At 39.2% G+C, this 17,952-nt stretch overlaps 1 protein-coding gene across 9 annotated transcripts in view; it reads right to left on the bottom strand.

Moving 5' to 3' along the window:
* Positions 1–17,952, bottom strand: part of RASGRP3 (RAS guanyl releasing protein 3) — an 88,757-nt gene that overhangs the window by 38,501 nt on the left and 32,304 nt on the right. For 6 of the 9 annotated variants that reach the window (XM_019653821.1, XM_019653822.1, XM_019653823.1 and 3 more), the window contains exon 2: positions 294–426. The exons of 2 other annotated variants lie outside the window; for them this stretch is intronic. The gene's annotated coding sequence lies outside the window, so the exon portion shown is untranslated. Of the gene's footprint in view, positions 1–293; positions 452–17,952 lie in introns of all 9 variants that reach the window. One more of the 9 variants, XM_019653824.1, reaches the window with a different exon arrangement.

Below are 17,952 nucleotides of genomic sequence, written 5' to 3'. Positions count from 1 at the left end.
ATCCCTGGTTAGCATTCTGTCACCTGCATTTACCTGAGATCTCCTTTCACATATGGGGATGTTATTGTGTCTACAACTGCTTTTCCAAAAGTGAACCTTATTTATCATAAAAGCAATATATTCATCATTTAAAATAGACAGTACAGAAAAGGAAAGGAAGAAAATTTACCCATAATCTCATCATCCAAAGATAACTATTGTTAATATCATGGCATGTTTCTGTTAGTTTTTCTAGGCGTATTTGCTTTGTAGAGTTTCTTACCTAACCTATAATAGTTTAAAGAAATACCTACCTATTGGTTCCACACAGATCGATTTCCAGCTCTGAAAGAATTTTAAGGGCAGCTATCATCACTGGAAAGTGAACTGAGAATGCAGTCTGCAGTACTGGCTTATCCAACTTAAATAGTAAGTCCTTTGGAGAACCTGATAAAAGAACAGAAAGAAATCCCTAGACAGAGTCAAATAATAGAAACCCCCAAGAATCCACATGGTGTTAAAGCACTTCTAACAAACTTGAATTACAGGTGGTTTTTGAGACTTTTGTCTAAATCTGACCCACAAAATCAATTAAAAAGAAAAAAAACCCAGTCAAAATAGTTAGGACTTGATATTTTTTAAATCAAGCAGTTTTTAAAAAAAATTCAGCCTATTAACAACCTACAAATGTGGCAATATCAAAATGTATCCACATAGGTGTAATAGCTCAGGGGCAGAGCATTTGACTGCAAAATGTATACACATAGTGCAAAATATTATTTTAGTCCCAATATACTTATACTTTAATCCAAATATACTTATATCAGTACAGGTTACTCACTGAGAATGTCCAAACACTGACTTTGGAATGTTAGTAAATCTCTAAAGCAGTTTGTTGTGATGATCCTCAAACTCTGACTCTAAATCACTCCTGACTGTCTCACCGTGAATGTCAATGTTATTTCTGGCCACATTGTTTAGTCTCCCAATGGTTTAGGGGTTGTTTTAGTGTTGATAGGTGTTCCCTGGCTACAATGAAAATTATTGCTCCTCAGCATAGATATTTTCTCACAAGTCTGGAAAGAACACAATAAGCCAAAATTTCCCCAGGGCTTGACTCATTTCTCAGAGAGAAGTTCTCACTCCCAAAGGGCAATAGAGTTCTATTGGGTGTCATTTCCAGAGACCATGATGTGCTCAGCGGCAAAAAGACTTCCATTAACGTGATTGCCAAAGCCTCTGTCTTCAAAAAAATCCTTGTGAGTTTGCCTAGGACAAGAAGAACTGTGCTCCCAATTTTAGAAGTTGTGAAAAGGAGTCAATTCCAGGTCACTGCCTATTCACAGATATACATTAGCACCTCAGGCTCTTAGAACTTTCAGACTCAAAAAAAACAACAACTAGATTTTAACATTAAGATAACCAAATGAGGAAAGTGGTACTTATCTCTGAGTAAAGGGCTATGAATACTGCTTACTTTACTAGATTGTCTAAGGAGTTAGTGAGGTAGCATATAAAATGTACCCACCATGTGGCCTGCGAAACACTGGGTGCTCAGGGAAGATGTCTCCCTTTGCCTGCACTACCTCTCTCTTTCCTTCCTTTTCATTATTAAAGGCTTTTAAGTTGAGGATTTGTGTTGAAGGAGAGGACCAACATATAGAAGTGACAGAGAGAGAGATGTTAGTTTGGAGAAGGGAGAAGGAAGTAGAAGAAAAACTATTCTGACACTAGAACATCTGGTAGTGGGGCAAGTGGCCTCATCAGCAAAGGAATCCCATTCCTGAAAGTTCTCCAGCCAAGGTAAGGTCATGACTGTCAGAGATGCTGTAGACTAAATTCCCAGACGGTTTCTAGGAAATATGACAAAATGACAGTGAAGTTCCCTCCTGGCTTTAGGATTACAGAATTATAGGTGAAATAGTATACCTATTAAGTAACAGTTTTAAAATGAGGTTGGCCATATTAGAATTTCTGAAGATTGTCTTATCTATAACATTATCTCTATCCTGAGAGAAATAAAAAGCCTTGAAGGCTCTTCCCTCCTAAATGGCAGGTACTGTCTTTATATATATGTTGGTATATATGACCATATATATGTCTTTACATTCATAGGACCTTCTTAGGAAGACAAGGGGTTTTCTCTAAATGCATAAATCCTTTGTAAAAATGGGTGGTAATTATCACAAACCTTTAAGCCTTAAAGATCAATGATTCAGGTGCAATAGCATTTGTTATTCTGGCAACATTCAAGCTTTATCTCCCTTTCTCACCACAGACATGAGATTTAAAAAGTTCTGTGATTATATTCTCTGAGACTCCCCTGGAGAATCGAGATGAATGAGTTCAGTAAGAGAAATGATAACAAAACTCTGAAAGGTAGTTAATTTACTTGACAACTACTCCACATTTATTAGACGCCAGATACTAAGCAAGGTACCAGAGGAGCAGGCAGAAGAAGTTAGGGGTGAACAGAGAGAAGGATACATTGGTGAGCAACACAGACACATTTCTTGCCCTTATTTTCTAGCAAAGAATTAAACAAGTGATCACAATAAAGTATCCTATGAAGAAGTGGTGCGCTAATTTAGTGCAGGAGCCAGAGAAGTGTAAGCTAGGCAAAGAGTGGTGGGAAGATGACAATTAAGAAAAGTTGAAAGACATTTAGAATGACTGAAGTATTCACTGTGGCAAGAGATGAGACTAAGAAGTCAGTAGGAGTAGCTCATGAACAGTACTGTAAGCCATATTGAGGAGTATGGACTTTATCTGAAGCACACTGGGAAACCATTGTTTTAAAGGCCAAAGAAGAGTGGCATGATCACATTTGGATTGTTTTAAAGATCACTCTAACCGCAGTATGGAGAAGAGGTTAGTAAAGACCTACATTGATGAGAGGGAAATCTGTTAGTAGTCAATTATAACCATTCAGGCAAATGGTGATGGTTATCTAAACCAGTGTGATAATGGAGATGGAGAGTGTTTGGCTGTAGAATATATTTTGAAAAGAGATCCAACAAGATTCGCTGAACCATTGGCTATGGGCAGAAATGAGGAATCAGGAATAATTTCCAGATTTATAGCTATATATTTGGTTGGGTTATGGGGTCATTCCTCTGAGATTGAGAAGTTGAGGGGACGGGGAAGGAGTGGGAAATTCATGGGAGGCAAACGGTGAGTTCACTCTTGAACATATTGAGTTTGCAGCGTCTGAGACATCCAAGGGGAAATACTGAGTTAGCTTCTGGACCTGCTACAGATTTCTGAGTTGACACCTGAGCATATGTAAGTGCTAAGAATTAGTAGAAAGAAAAATTTAAGGAACAGGAGAATTTAATCCTTCTAACAAGGTCCCCGAGAGAACACGAATGATAGAGCATGTACAGGTGGTAGGATTTACCTCCGATAAAGTAAAGTGGCACCTTTCTCAATATAACAGCAGAAAAGAGAAAAAAATGAATATAAATATAGGTAGATTTCTACTTTTGACAGCAGGAAGTCGAGGAAATTCCTGTCTGATATCTACTATTTATTCTATAAAGCAGACAAAAAAGTAATTTCTGGAAGGTCTAATAGGTATAGGTCTGAATTTTATCAAGAGGAGAAAATATGCAATGAACAACAGAAGAAACCAGAAGTATTGGGCTTATTCCCGTCCAGAGTAGAAGGCTAATGTTTTTCTTCTACTGGGGTTTGTTTTGAGAAGGCAGTTGAGTGTTCCTTGTTCCCTGGGTGACATCACTCACTTGTGTCAATTTTCTGAAATCATTTAAGGTAACTTTTCTGGAATAACTTATATGGCAAATTTCTTCTGTACGGAGCAGGCAATTCTGAGTTTCTGCTGTTATAGTCTAGTTTCCATAAGTATGAATACATGCTTTCCATAAGTTTGGAGCTCAGAGCTAAAGTATGGCTGGCATTTGCTAGATGGTTTCCTCAGAAGAGCATGGATGCCTGCTTACACTTCACCTAGCTTTGCTTGAAATGGTGAAGAGGAAGACAGACAGTACTGGAAGTGAAATAATAAAGAAATCATTTACCTCCCACCCTTTAACTTGATCCAAGATATTTCATTTTGGAAACTACAACCTCAGCCACCATCTCATGTTCTCTACCCTCCCAGCCAGGCTTCTGTATCTCTGCCCATCACTCACCCTCTCCAATGCCCTCATTATCTGCTGATTTGAAAAAGGTCATAAATCACAAGACACAGTACTGTTTTTTTCTCAGATCACTCTTCACATTTGGTATTCTTCGGTAGTTTCTGCATTTGGTCTTGTTTTAATTTTAATTTCCCTTCTCATTTCTTTCGACATCACCTCTCAGTTCTTTGAATTTCTCTTTCTACTTTATTTCCTCCAATCAGTTGCTTCTCTCAGCATGTTCTGTTACAGTCTCATTGTCATCACTGGTCAAAGTTGTTTTTATCACAAACCAACTGGGGTAGTATGAACTTAGGAAACGAGACCAAAGCTTACAGCAAAGTTAAAACCCTGTAAACGGGCCATGATGATGACTCAGAGAATAAGCTATCATTTATGGACAGCGGAGCAATATTATCAAGGTTAGTTAACAATACAATATGAGGTAGCCATGGATAATGTTGTATTTCTCAACTCTAAGAGTAATTTGTTTTTCATTCTTGCCTTGGATGGGTTGATTTAATGTGATAATGAGGTTTTCCTGGGTTTTAAGTTTTGTTTTTGTTTTTGTTTGTTTTTTCCTGCAAAGCACTTCTACTAAATTAATGGAGCAGTCATAATCAATGTTGTCCTGGATTTTAGAAAACAATGTAATAACAAGCCTCTACAAATATTGCTTGTTGGTGGTATGTAATGCGTTAGACATAATTTTGGAAAAATTACTACTATTATGTTTAAATCTTGTAACAACCTGAAAACTGAATATTAGCCTCTTTATTTCATGGATGAGGAAATTGAGGCCTAGACAGGTTAAATTACTTGTCCCTATCATGTTTCTAGTTAAGGTGCAAAGCAAGGTCCATCCGAAAATTTATATTTTTCTACTATCCACACAAATTTTAGCTGTTGTTAAGGCTCACTTATTAGACCAATTTCTAGGCATCTTCTAGAACAAATGTTTCCCTGTGCTTAGCTTCTAAGCGTTCTGTCACTGGCCCTATTGTCTGAAAATGAATAACCATCCTTATTATAGCAAGTTTGGCAATTCAGGGACTCACTGGTACCAAATCCTGAACAGAAGTCAATAACCAGCTCAGAGCTCATCTCACAAGGCCTCCTTGGATTGCTTGCTTAACAATAGAGTAACAAGGTTAAACTCCATTTTATTTATTTTTGTCTTGGTAACTGGTATTTAATATTAACAATTAAACTAACATGTTTACAACTCTCTGGTATGATTTGAATGCGAAATGAGAGTCTAGAAGACTCTCTAGTAATAATTACCATGGAGGTGTTTTCCTAGTATTTGGCTGGAACCAAAGATGGAGAGACAGCCAAGATACACACAAGCTATATTTGCAAAGTGGTTATTCATAATTTAGAGTATATTTCTCAATTAGAACAATATAAATGGATTAATACCAGATTTACATGTGGAGGACAAAAAGTTCTGTGGGGCTCTGTCAAAAATGCTAAACAGAACTTTTGGAATTCTCAAGAGGTTTAGCGGTTAATAGTACTGGGTCCTTATATGCCAAATTAGCCTTCAGAAATTATGTGACTCCTGGGGTGGCCTGTTGGCTCAGTTGGTTAGAGTGTGGTGCTTGTAACACCAATGTTACCGGTTTGATTCCCACGTGGGCCGGTGAGCTGCGCCCTCCACAACTAGATTGAAAACACTGACTTGACTTGGAGCTGATGGGTCCTGGAAAAACACACCGTTCCCCAATAAAAGTTAAAAAAAAAAAAGAAAAAGAAATTGTGTGACTCCTAGAAACATGAATCCAATGGGCATTTTTTTTACTCATTAGTGGATCTAGGGAGAAAAAGGAGGAGAAAGAAAGGAGAGGAAAATAGCTTTTAGTAAAGTCATTGCTAAAGTGTTAGAGAAGGCAAAGGACTGGGAATATGGATTTTGTTCATACCGTTAGAAAAGAAGGGAAAGATGAACTATTTGGAACTAAACTGTTAGCAATTCAAGTAACCATAAGGTATCTTTTCTGGCAAAAACAAACAAAGAAACACCAGCTCTCTATTGGCCATCTCTCCTAGCTCCCCATCCTTCACAGCCAAGTAGAGTTTGCTGGCTCGATTCCACCCTTCAGGCCACCAAAATCAGGCTCTGTACAATTCTCCCTCCACTCCGCACCCCCACCCTTCACCAAAGCTGCTCTGGCAGAAGTCACACTCAGGCTTAGTAGCTGTTATGTTGCTCTTGACTCCACCCTCCCTCAAAAATTATCCCCTTGGACAGGTTTCTTGGCGATTTCTCTTCCCTGGCTTTCTGCTTGTGCCACTGGTCACACTTTCTCAGGCTCATGTGCAGACTCCTCTCTTACTGCTGGGGGTTCGCAGGTCTCCATGCCTGGCCTTTTCCTCTCACCTCAGGCTCTCTGCAGTAAACTCATCCACAACCCCTGCTTCAGCTACCGCCTTTATGTCGGTGACTCCAACCCACACTGAGGTCCCCTGCATGATGTACTCTAGAGGGCAAAGTGGGGTCTGTAGAGAGGGAGATGGGATTGCGTTCTAATTCTGCTACTTACTACTGTGTGATTTTGGGCAACTTTTGCTTAACTTTTGGGTAAGTTTTCATAGGCTGCTAGCAGAAATGTAAAACAATATAGCCGCTTTGGAAAACACTTTGGCAGTTCCTCAAAAATTTAAACGTGAAGTTACTATATGATTCAGCAAATTCACTCCTAGGTACATACCCCCCAAAATGAAAAACTTATGTTCGCACAAAAACGTGTACACAAATGTTCATAACAGTAGTAGTCATAATAGCCAAGAAGTGCAAACAACCCAAATGTTCCTGAACTGATGAATGGATACACAAAATGAGGTATATCTACAATGGAATATGATTCAACCATAAAAAATGATCAAGTACTGACACATACATGCTACGACATGGATAAACTTTGAAAACATTATGCTAAGTGAAAGAAGCCAGACACAAAAGGCCATATCATCTATTGTATAATTCCATCTATATGAAATGTTCAGAATAGGTAAATCCATAGAGAAAATAAATCAATGGTTGCCATGGGCTGAGGGAAGAGAGGACCAAGAGGACCTGACTGCAGAGTTCAGGGTTTCTTTTGGGGGTGATGAATGTTCTGGAATTTGATAGTGGTAGTTGTACAACCTTGTGAATAAACTAAAAAGCACTGAACTGAACATTTTAAGGGTAGATTCTAATAGTATTAAAACTATATGTCTCAATTAAAATTTTTTAAATTAAAAAGAAATATGTCCTCTTTACTTTCATAAACTGCGACATCTCTTATACATCTTTCCTTGATTTATGGTTCCACCTGCCTCCCAATATTTTACTCCAGAAACGTGGGACTCAAGATTTCCTAGCACTTTCTTTCGCTATCTCCATATCCAAGTGTGATCAGCTACCTCCCAAATGCTCCTCACATGTGTCTACTCCTCTTCCTCTCCACTGCCACTCCTGGATTCAAGCTGTCATTACCTTCCCCATGGTCTACAGCAATGCTTAGTTACAAGGCTTCTAGGTTGATTCTCACTTCCTTGTTAATCTCTACTCTTTATTGGTGCCAAATGAATCTTTCCAAATTCTCAGACTGATCACATGACTCCCCTATTCAAAATTTCTCCACAGTTCCCTATTGTCCCTATGTAAGTCTAAAGTCCTTGCAGGGCATACAAAGCCTTTCATGAATGGCCCTCATTCTCTGTGCATCCATAACCTTACTCTTCTTTATTCACCTCTGCTTTACACCCCCACATGCTATATTGCTATAAAATGAATTTCTCTTTCATGTGCCCATGAGATATGGACTGAATATCTGTGTCTACCCAAAATGTATAGGCTAAAATCCTGGTCCCCAATGTTATGGTATTTGGGGATGGGGACTTTGGGAAATAATTAAGTCATGAGGGTGGTTTGCTATTAAAGACCCCCAGTCTATAATATTTTTGTGATAGCATCATGCTTTGCATATATTGTTTTTTTTGCACAAATGTCTCCCCTCCCCCTAACATGTCTGCTTGGCAATCACATACTCACTTCTCAAATGCCTACTTGAATTCTCCTCCTTCCTCCCACCTCTTCAGGTAGACTTTGGCACTCAGCATACTGCCTTCATTTAGACTTCCTATGATTTATGTTACAAAATGGTCTGTCTCCCTAGTAGTTTCTTGAGAACCAGACCATGGCTTTTATCTTTCTAGCACCAAATACAGAAGTGTGTCTGATATCTTAATGTGGTTAGTTTTCTCTGCCATCTCATTCTTCCAACATGGTCTTCAACCTTTAAATTTGTGTCTTCTCCAGTTTTTTTCTCTAAACTTATTCTTGTCTTGAATTTTTTCTTTTGATTATTGAATGAATTTACTGTTTGTATTAACATGCCCATAATGGAATTTCAAGACATGCTTCCAGATTTTTAGCATTATAGATTTGTTAAAGAGAATATAATTATGCTGAAGACTTCTTCCAGCCATTTTATCATCTATTTAATAAACACTTATTTCTGGGCCAGATATTGGGATTGACACTGCGGCAGAGGTATAAGTATATATTGGGGCACAGATTGTGATTTCAGAAACCTTAGAATCTACGGGGTGGGGGCACATATGAATAGAAATTAGGGCACAAGGGCATTATGCAAGAGTCATGAGAGAAGCATAAACAACTTCTGACTCGTAGAATTGAGATGTGTCTTGGAGCATGAGTGAAGTTGCACTGAGCAGAGGAAAGAGCATTGTGTGCCGAGAAAACGACACTGTAAAAGGCAGAGAGGTGTGGGAAAGCAGGGATGCAACAGAAGGGTGAAGTCTGAAAACTGGAATCAAAGTGTACATGTGTCCTTCTTTCACTCAACAAGCACTGAGAAAGGGAAAGAGGAACGACCATGTTCTAAGCATCAGAACTAAAAGCCTCTCTGAAGGTCTGAGCGACAAAATCCAAGGTAGCCCTTTCTTGTGGGGCTGTATGGACTTTGCACATTTTATTCATTTAATGAGTTCTTCTTGAGGACAGCTTAATGTTAAGAGCCTGGGTTCTAGAACCAGACCATTGGGGTGCAATTCGACTCTTGTGCTTTTTAGCTGTGTGGCCCTCAGCAAGTTACTTGATCTTACTGTGTCTCTGTATCTTTATAATAGGATAATAATAGAATCTATGTTGTAGCATTGTTATGAGAATGAAATGAGTTAATAATAGGTAAAGTGCTTATTACCTGGCACATAGTATATTCTTAATAAGTGTTAGCTACTGTTATTATTTTCCTGGTAAGCAACCCAAAAGGGCTCTCTACTTAAAGAATGAAATAATCCCTATTTATATCATCTCTCACTGACTCACTCTAACCACTTATATTTTATCTACATATACACATAATGCAAAAGAAAAGAAAGAAGGATGGGAGACGGAGGGGGAGGGAGGGAGGGAGAGGAAGAAGGAGGGGGAGAGGGGGGAGAGAGAGAGAGAGAGAGAGAGAGAGAGAATATCTTTCTGCTTCTTAGTCCCACGTTATCTTACATGAAGATTCTGTAATTAGCTTCATGCTCTGTAGTATTAATTATTGTGGGAAGATAAAACTAGCTGTCTCAGGCCGGCCGAGTGGCTCAGTTGGTTAAGAGCTCGCTCAAGAGTTTGAGCTCTGAGCAACAGCGGTTCGAGTCCAGCCCGAGCTGAGCAGCCGCTGAGCTGCCAACAGGTAGCAGGATGGCTCAGCTAAAAAAAAACCAAACAAACAAACAAAAAAAACCCCAAAAAGCTAGCTGTCTCATATACAACTCAAACTATTCAATTATGTTTTTATTGATCAGTTGCAATCTTATTCTTATCATAAGTACTTAAAGGGATACAAAGACACATACATGCCCCCAAAGAGGAGGCAGGAGATTTCAGTAGGTACATATGGAAATGCCAGTGGTACCTCATGTGTACCAATGAGTCATGAATGGGATTTAAATCTTGATATTGCATTCATTCTTCTGCATAATGGAAATAAATGCATATCAGGTGATGACTATCTCTAAAAACAATTCTTGGGAGTGGACATTACACAAAAATATTCCACAAAAAGTTTTGCTGATGGATCTACTCATCACAATAAGGATGTTGAAAAGTTGAAATAGTAAGTGAAACCGAGCTGGGCACTAAAATTAGAACAAGAACCTCTTCGGCTTCTGTGGTAATTTGTGGGGATTTCACAAGTCTGTGTGTTCACACAGTTTCAAACCCTCGCCAATCTTTATCTCACCACAATATCTCATCTTCAGTGGCTTCTTTTCAGCACTTGCTTCTAATTTCTAGACCAGGAAACAGAGCATGTATTTATTTATCTACCTTAGCACTCTTTAACTGCTAATCACAGAAAACCCAAATGAGCTCGCAGTCACCAAATTGTAGGTGAAAGATTCTTCCTCGCTACTAAATGCAACACAAATTATTTATTGCATTTTTAAAACCGAAAAATGCATATGAAAATGTTAAACCTCTCCCTAAGTTATTACTACATAATAATGTAATAATGTAGTCATACTTGATTTGAGAGATAAAGGCAAAAAGCCACCATAAAAACAGCAGCATCTGGGGGGAAAATACTGGAATATCTAAAGCAGTATCTAGACTGAAAAATCAAGGAGTGCTCAGGACCTACAATGTCTTACCATCATGCATCTGAAGCAATATGAAGGGAGGTTTTATAAAAGCATTTTTGTTTTTCAGGTAGTATAGATTATTTCCCAAAATTTCATTTTGCTTTTAGATAAGGGAGTTTTTACTTCGATAATGTGCTGCCTACAAAGTGCCAAACAACTATTTTACAAAAACGAGAAAATTCCTTAGGTCATCTAGATGTATCCAAATGTCCATATCTTTTCTGTAATATGGAACAATCTGAGTCATTCAGTGAATTTTTGGTTGAGAACCATATTCACAGCAAGATGACTGCACAGATGCCATATGCTTTACATCAGCAATCTCTCACATAGATGTGCTTGTGGGTCCTCACAAAAAATCATGCTTTCCATAATAACCCAGGGACTCTGGCTCTGATGCTATAGCAATTAGATATAAAAGTAGAGTGGCTCTGTAAACATTATAAATATTGTTCTCAAATGCTCTTCTCTTTTTATATTTTTTGCTTTATCTGAAAAAGCCTATTTAAAGACACAAATAATAAAACCACAAGTCTTTTTTTTCCCCCCCAAATTGAAGATGGTGCAAATTGCAAGTTCTTCCTTACTCAGTCCACAGTTTATAAAATGGTGACTGCTTGGATGGAGAATTAGCACATGGTCATAATTTTTTTGTCAGGCCCACATAGGGTTGGCTCTCACAAAGTTTTAAAATGTTTTAAGTAGTTGTAAAATGTACACATTCAAATGTTCACTTTAAAAAATCCAGTTTTCTAGATTCTTGTGGAAAAATCAGATCTGCCAATTCTAGGGCTGCACCCCAAAAAGCCAGCTGGAGCTTACTAGCAATAACCTCCCAGTTCCCCAATGTCCACACTACCCTCTATTGTCTCCCCAGACTGAGGTCAAGTGTCATTGCCATTTATCATCCCACTGTGGGTCTTTTCTTTTTCAGTAGATTGAAGAGGAAAGGGAAATGTAAAAGACAGAGACAGAATTTTTCTTATCTCGAATCCACTTCACTCATCATGGTATCTTCTTCGCCCTCTAGACATTTGCATCTCCAAGCCCTGACCTCACACTCATCAGGCTGCCTGCCACCATCAGAGATGCTAAGCAGAAGCTAAGGAGGGCTCTTCAATGTGTAACTCATCCAATTGCTACTATGCCTTCTGACAAATTTCCATTCACACAGTACGTTCAGATTGTAAGACAAACTTCACCTCTTGCCCAAGCAAGGAAGTAAGTCTGGGGATTTCTACAGCATTTGTCAAGCTTGGTTAGGCTAACAAATTATTATTTATTTCCATGTATAATATGCTTAACATGTCTAGATTGTCTCCAAGCTTTGCAATTTCCTCATATTTTTGTGTTTTTATTTTACAGAAAATTATTTTAATCAATAAAATAGATGTTCACTAACAATTCCCAAAGAGCATGGGACTTGGTGCCAATACCTTCTCCACACTTTGTAGGTTCAGGAAAGAATCAGGGAAAACAGAGTGTACAAGTGGTGATCTATAAATAAACATATTTATAAACATATTTATAAACATATAAATAAACATATATATGTACTACTGATGCTTAGAGGCAAATACATTTTCAGATTCCACACACTACAGTATCTAGTTTCACTCTTTCCTACTTCCTCTCTCCGTTGCTTTGGATTTGTTGCCTACAACTAGTAACAGCTTACCCCTCCATGTCAAACTCAAGGAAATCACAGAGGCTCCTTGCAATGGACTTCTCAGGATCATTTCCTGTGGATAATTTCCAGCACTTAAATAATGAGTCACTTAGGCAATTAATGACTATACAAGTTGAGTTGGTATTCTTTCTTTGTTGTAGTTTATTACGCTAAAAGGAGAAACCAGAAACCAGGGAAGGGTTACTTACTGGTCAAGGCAGCTGCAAGGACTATCTCTAAACACCTGGTTTCAACACCTCACTCATTCAAGTCTTCTGATAGTGCTTTTTTGGGTCTACTCAGAGAAACTTTTTATTTATTATAAAGAGATCATGGTACAGGAGAAACAGAGAGCATCTCCACTTCTCAAGGGAAACTTTTATTTACCAGGTTACCTCATTTTATAAAGGAGAAGCCCCAAAGCCAAAAACATAACACAGCTTGCCTAGCTTAAACAGGGAGTTAATAGAAGAAATGGAAATACTCCACCACAATGAGCTTCCACAGAATCCAGGCTCATGCTGAGGACCCTGGGACATACAAAGTACAGTGAGAGTAGGCCGATTTTGAACTAATTCATCTGCTTAAAAAAGTATGAGTTTTCGGACAGGAAGCAGTTTTTTTGCCATTAGACATGGAAAAATGAAGCAGCCATATTGCTGTAACTCACGGAATTTCTGCTCACAGTTCTGATTTCAAGGGAATTTGGCTGTTTGGCTTTGCAAAAACTATTCCAATCCAATCATCTTCCTTGGTCAAGGTAATTTTTGTATTTAGGTATCTAAGATGATAGTGGAGGTTTTAGTAAAAAGCTAGAATCCCTGGATGGTGGGTGCTGGATATCTAAAGCAGTGCTGGACACCTCTGAGATGGGCAAAGATGTGTTGGTAAAGATGAGCTTGCACAGGTGGAGCCTTGGAACTCAGAATAGCTCTTGGCACAAATAACTGTCTCTCTGGCTCTAACGTTTGGGTCCTGAGCCCTGTCTGGTCATTTACTCCTGTCACAGGGAACCCCACCTATTTTGTTGGTTACCTTTGGCCACTCAAATTTTGGCTTTTCCTTTGAAGTCTTCCAGAAAAGCTCTTTCCCCAATCTAAACCTACTCTTTCAGTACCTTTCCCCAATCTAAACCTACTCTTTCAGTACCATGAGGCTTTGAGATTCTGTCCCTGGTCTTCCAGGCTGGGGACCAAACAAGTTGCAAATTACAGCTTCCAATGCCTTTGTCTTCAAATTCCACCTACATCAGCCAGCCGCAGCTTTTTAAAGAGGGATAAGGATGGGATAAGTGGATTTTTTAAAAAAATATTTTTATTGGGGAATTGGGGGGAGGGGAACAGACAGGTAGATAAATTGCTATTTTTGTTCTTCAGTCTAGTTGTGGAGGACGTCACTTCACTGGCTCATGTTGGTATGATCATTGTGCTGTTCCTGGGTGAGGCAATCGGTCGCCCGTCATTATTTGGCCACTCACAGTGGCTCCTGGCAGCTCACACCGGCTGCCAGCTGCTCACATTGGCTGCCAGACACTCATGTAGCTCACGGCAGCCCACTGCAGCCCCGCTGCAGCCTACGCTGTGACCTGCGGCAACTCACAGCAGCCCAGCTCCAGGTCAAGCTGTTGTTCATCATCTTAGCTGTAGAGGGCGAGCGTCACTGGCCCTCAATGTGGGATGCGAACCATCTTAGCTGTAGAGGGCGAGCGTCACTGGCCCTCAATGTGGGATCCGAACCGCAGCCCTGCTGCTCAGAGCTGGCGCTCCCAAGCGAACTCTTAACCAGCTGAGCCACTCAGCCAACCTGATAAGTGGATTTTTAAGAAGCAAATACTTCCCACATTCCCAGTGGTTTGTTAAAAGCTTAGGTGGCTCCAATCTTAACTGTGGGGAAAGACTTCTCTACTTTACAAATGGGATTATTGTATTCAGGAGGATACCTGCCTCTTATTAAACACTTGAGAGAAATTCAAGGAGGCCCTAGGTTCCAATGGACCACCTGTCCAGGATGTCAAAGTATCAATGACCCACTGCTCAAATGCACAAAGACTGAAGGCCCCAAAGGATTTCAGAAGACAAAGGGAAATCAGTATTCCTTGAGGTTCCACCATCCGTTGTCATTTTTTTATACCTTAAAACAGATGGACTTGCCCAATGCAAAAGGAGAGAGAAAAACCATCATTCCCTGTTTCCCACCATCAGCTGTTTAGAGTCACAAAAATTTGAAATACTAAAATTTTCACCTCCTCCCAAGAGTCCACGAGCAATCTCCAACTGATCATTCAATTTAAAAACATAAGGGTTTCCTTTTTGCAGAAGCATCTATGACCCTGTCAGGATCTACAGATACTACCCTTTATTCTTCCCCTTTGCCACTTGGTTCACCTCTGTTACCCTTCAGCACTTTGGCCAGCTGCCATTAGCCAGGGGCCAGGGCACTGTGGAAGCCAGCAGCTTAGTATGCCACTCTCCACCAGGTAGGGTAGCCGAGAGGAGGGCTCGGAGGCTGCATAGACAATTATATCACTCTAGCCACTTCACAAAAATATTGTCATATGGTATTCTTTCCAACAGGGCTTATAATGATGAAGACTAATTACATTTTGTGGGCCCACAAACCACCAAGAGTTCAGGCATTAGTGCAGTGCAGTCCTCAGACTAAGGAAATTGATAGTACAGATAATCTCTGCAACATCTTGAATGTCTTTCTTCAAAGAAGATTAAAGGGCAACAATCTAACTTCATCATATAAAATAATTCTGTAAAAGAGAGTTAATAGTATTATTTCTATTATCAATAAACAAAATGGAATACAAAAAATTAAGTGAATTTTCAATTGGTTACTCAATCTATCCATCAATCAACAAGCACTTATTAAACATTCTATTGGGGTTTTCTTTCTTATTTTTTTCTGGGTGGTGTATAAATGTTATTTTTAATCTAATTAAAATTATGATTCTGACAGCAAAAGAACCCACTTCTGATCTTGACAAGGAAAAAAAAAGCCTCTTTTTTAGGCCTAGTATCCAAATAGTCCTTCATTGGCTCAACAAATATTGACTGAGCATACACCTCTACCTCCCAAACATTATGCCAGAGCCTGGGTATCCGGGGGTAAATGAAACAGACCTGGTCCCTGTCCAGAGGAGTGAACGTCTTAGTGAGGAAAACCAACATCAAATAAGTAGACAGACAAATTGATGTATAATTAGAAATTGTTACAAGAGCGGTGAATGAAAACCCACACAGGATGCTAGGATAGAGAATGACATGAGGGATTATTTTAGGCGAGTGGTAAGAAAAGATCTTTTTGAAGAGGTGATATTTAAGCCAAGAGCTGAAATTTGGAGATTAATTTAGTGAAATATGTGAGGGAATGAAAAACTGGAAAAATTGGCTGGATCATAATTCCATTCACTGAGTTGGAAGTGATTGACAGGATGGTGGGATGGATATATTGGAAGAAATTTAGAGTTGTGCTCAAAATGTGTCAAGGTTGAGATGCCAGTGAAACTTCTGTGTGCAGATCTCAATATGCAGTTATTTATTCAAATATGGAGCTCGAAGAAAAGATCTGAGATGGAACTTTAAATCGGGAGTTATCTCCATGTGAATAGCATTTAAAGCCATAGAAATGGTGCAGATGGTGTAGAAGGAAAGTATAAAGAGAAAAAAGAAGGGGGCACACTCTTAATCTTTGGGCATTCCAACATCTAGAGGTCAGAGAGCAGAGGCAAAGCAGCAACGCATCTTGAGAAGTTGTCAGAGATGCAGAAGGAAAATGTAAAGCATGTTGTGCCGTGAGGTCAAAAGAATGTGTGCATGAGAGAAGAAACCATGAACTGTGCTGAATGCTACTGAGAGGGCAAATAAGAGAAGGATGGAAAACTATCTGCTTTGAAAATGTTTGCTATCAGGAGGTCACCGGTAACCTTGACAGAACAGCTTTAGTGGTGCTGGGGGCAGAAGCCACGTTGGTGTGAGTTGAGGAGGAAATGGGAGGTAAGAAACAAAGACAGCATGTGTAGCATATGAGTTTAATGAGTTTGTGTAGAACTGAAGAGAAATTGGTCAAGGATGTGAGGACCCAGGGATATTTTCCCAAGATGAGAGCTGCTGGAACATGCCTGTACACCGATGGGGATAATGTAGTAGGGAAGAAGAAGTTAAAGACGGGAGGAGGAGGGGGTAACCGAAGATGAAGGGATGGGTACCAGAGGTAACAAGAAGATAGAAAGAAGGTGAATATGGTTGCAAAGGCAGAGTATACATCATGACAGTGGTAAGGGGAAGATGAAGGAGAATAACATAAATCAAAGACATATAATCATCACGTTGGCAGAGTTTATCTAATCCACCTGCTTCCGATACCTTCAGGTCTCTGTTCTGAGTTTTTGAAGAAGCAACGAGGAAGAGAGAAATGACCTCCCCAGATCCCAGAGGGGGATGTCCCAGGATGAACCATCCCCTGACTTAGGATCTAATAATGATCCTTTTCCTAGCTCTGATAAACAGTGTGGCCCTAATTCCTTTGAATACCTTTCTGCTAGTTAAATATCTGAATTTTTGCTTGCCATCATCCAATGCTCTTAGCCACTAAAGAGTGCTGTGAAATTGTGAACCACTCAGCTTGGCTTTGCGTGAACCTTATTCTGAAGGACTAGTTATTTTACATGTCATTTTGCTGGTGCCCATGCAGCAGTATTTCAGTAAGTGTGTTAGGTCATCATTATTTACTGTTCAACCCTAAAGAACCTTCTCTGACTCACTCTGATAAAGTCATCTCCATAGATGACTTCCACAGAATTCTGTACAAACCTCTTTTATAAAGCAATATTGTGTATTGTAAGATGATTATTGTAATAATTTTTAAAATATTGATCTGCTTAACTTGTTGGTGATATCCTGTAGGGTAAATTCTGTGCCATTATTCATATTTGTACAAAATGCAGTACAAAGCATATGTTTAAAAATACTTGCCAAATGAATCAGATAAAATCTATTTTGGATTTTTTTTTCTTTTACTCTGTTACCTAAATGTAAATTTTGCCTTCAACATAAAGGGTCCCATAACTAGAGTATTTACTGAGGCTTTTGGTTGAGTAAAATTTCCAAATCTGAGGATTAAAACTCAAAACAACTTCTCAAGTATAAGCTGCCTTCCACAAGCTTGATATGAGGTAGTACTCCAAACGGTTGCAGAATTTTATGCATGCACATTTCTCACTCATTCTCATAGCTGAAAAGATAAAGCTTCAATTCTTTCACGAGAATACCACCCTCACTGGCTTCAGTCAACCAGAGTTACTGCAGCTTTCAGAGAGAGGTTGAAAGAACTATTTCTTTTGAAACATAGAGAATTAAAATAGCATGAGATATGCTCCACTGGACCTGCTTCAAGGTCTGCTCGGTCCTTTCATCTATTTGTTATCATGGCCCCAAGAAACAATTTATGGGGTAAGTATGACTGCCCCTCCTGGTGCCAATGTTACATCACTTCCTGTAAAAAATAAATATA

Source organism: Hipposideros armiger, unplaced genomic scaffold (genome assembly GCF_001890085.2).
Source record: "Hipposideros armiger isolate ML-2016 unplaced genomic scaffold, ASM189008v1 scaffold_207, whole genome shotgun sequence".
In the NCBI taxonomy this organism is placed as follows: Eukaryota; Metazoa; Chordata; class Mammalia; order Chiroptera; family Hipposideridae; genus Hipposideros; species Hipposideros armiger.
This window is presented reverse-complemented; position numbering and strand designations above follow the sequence as displayed.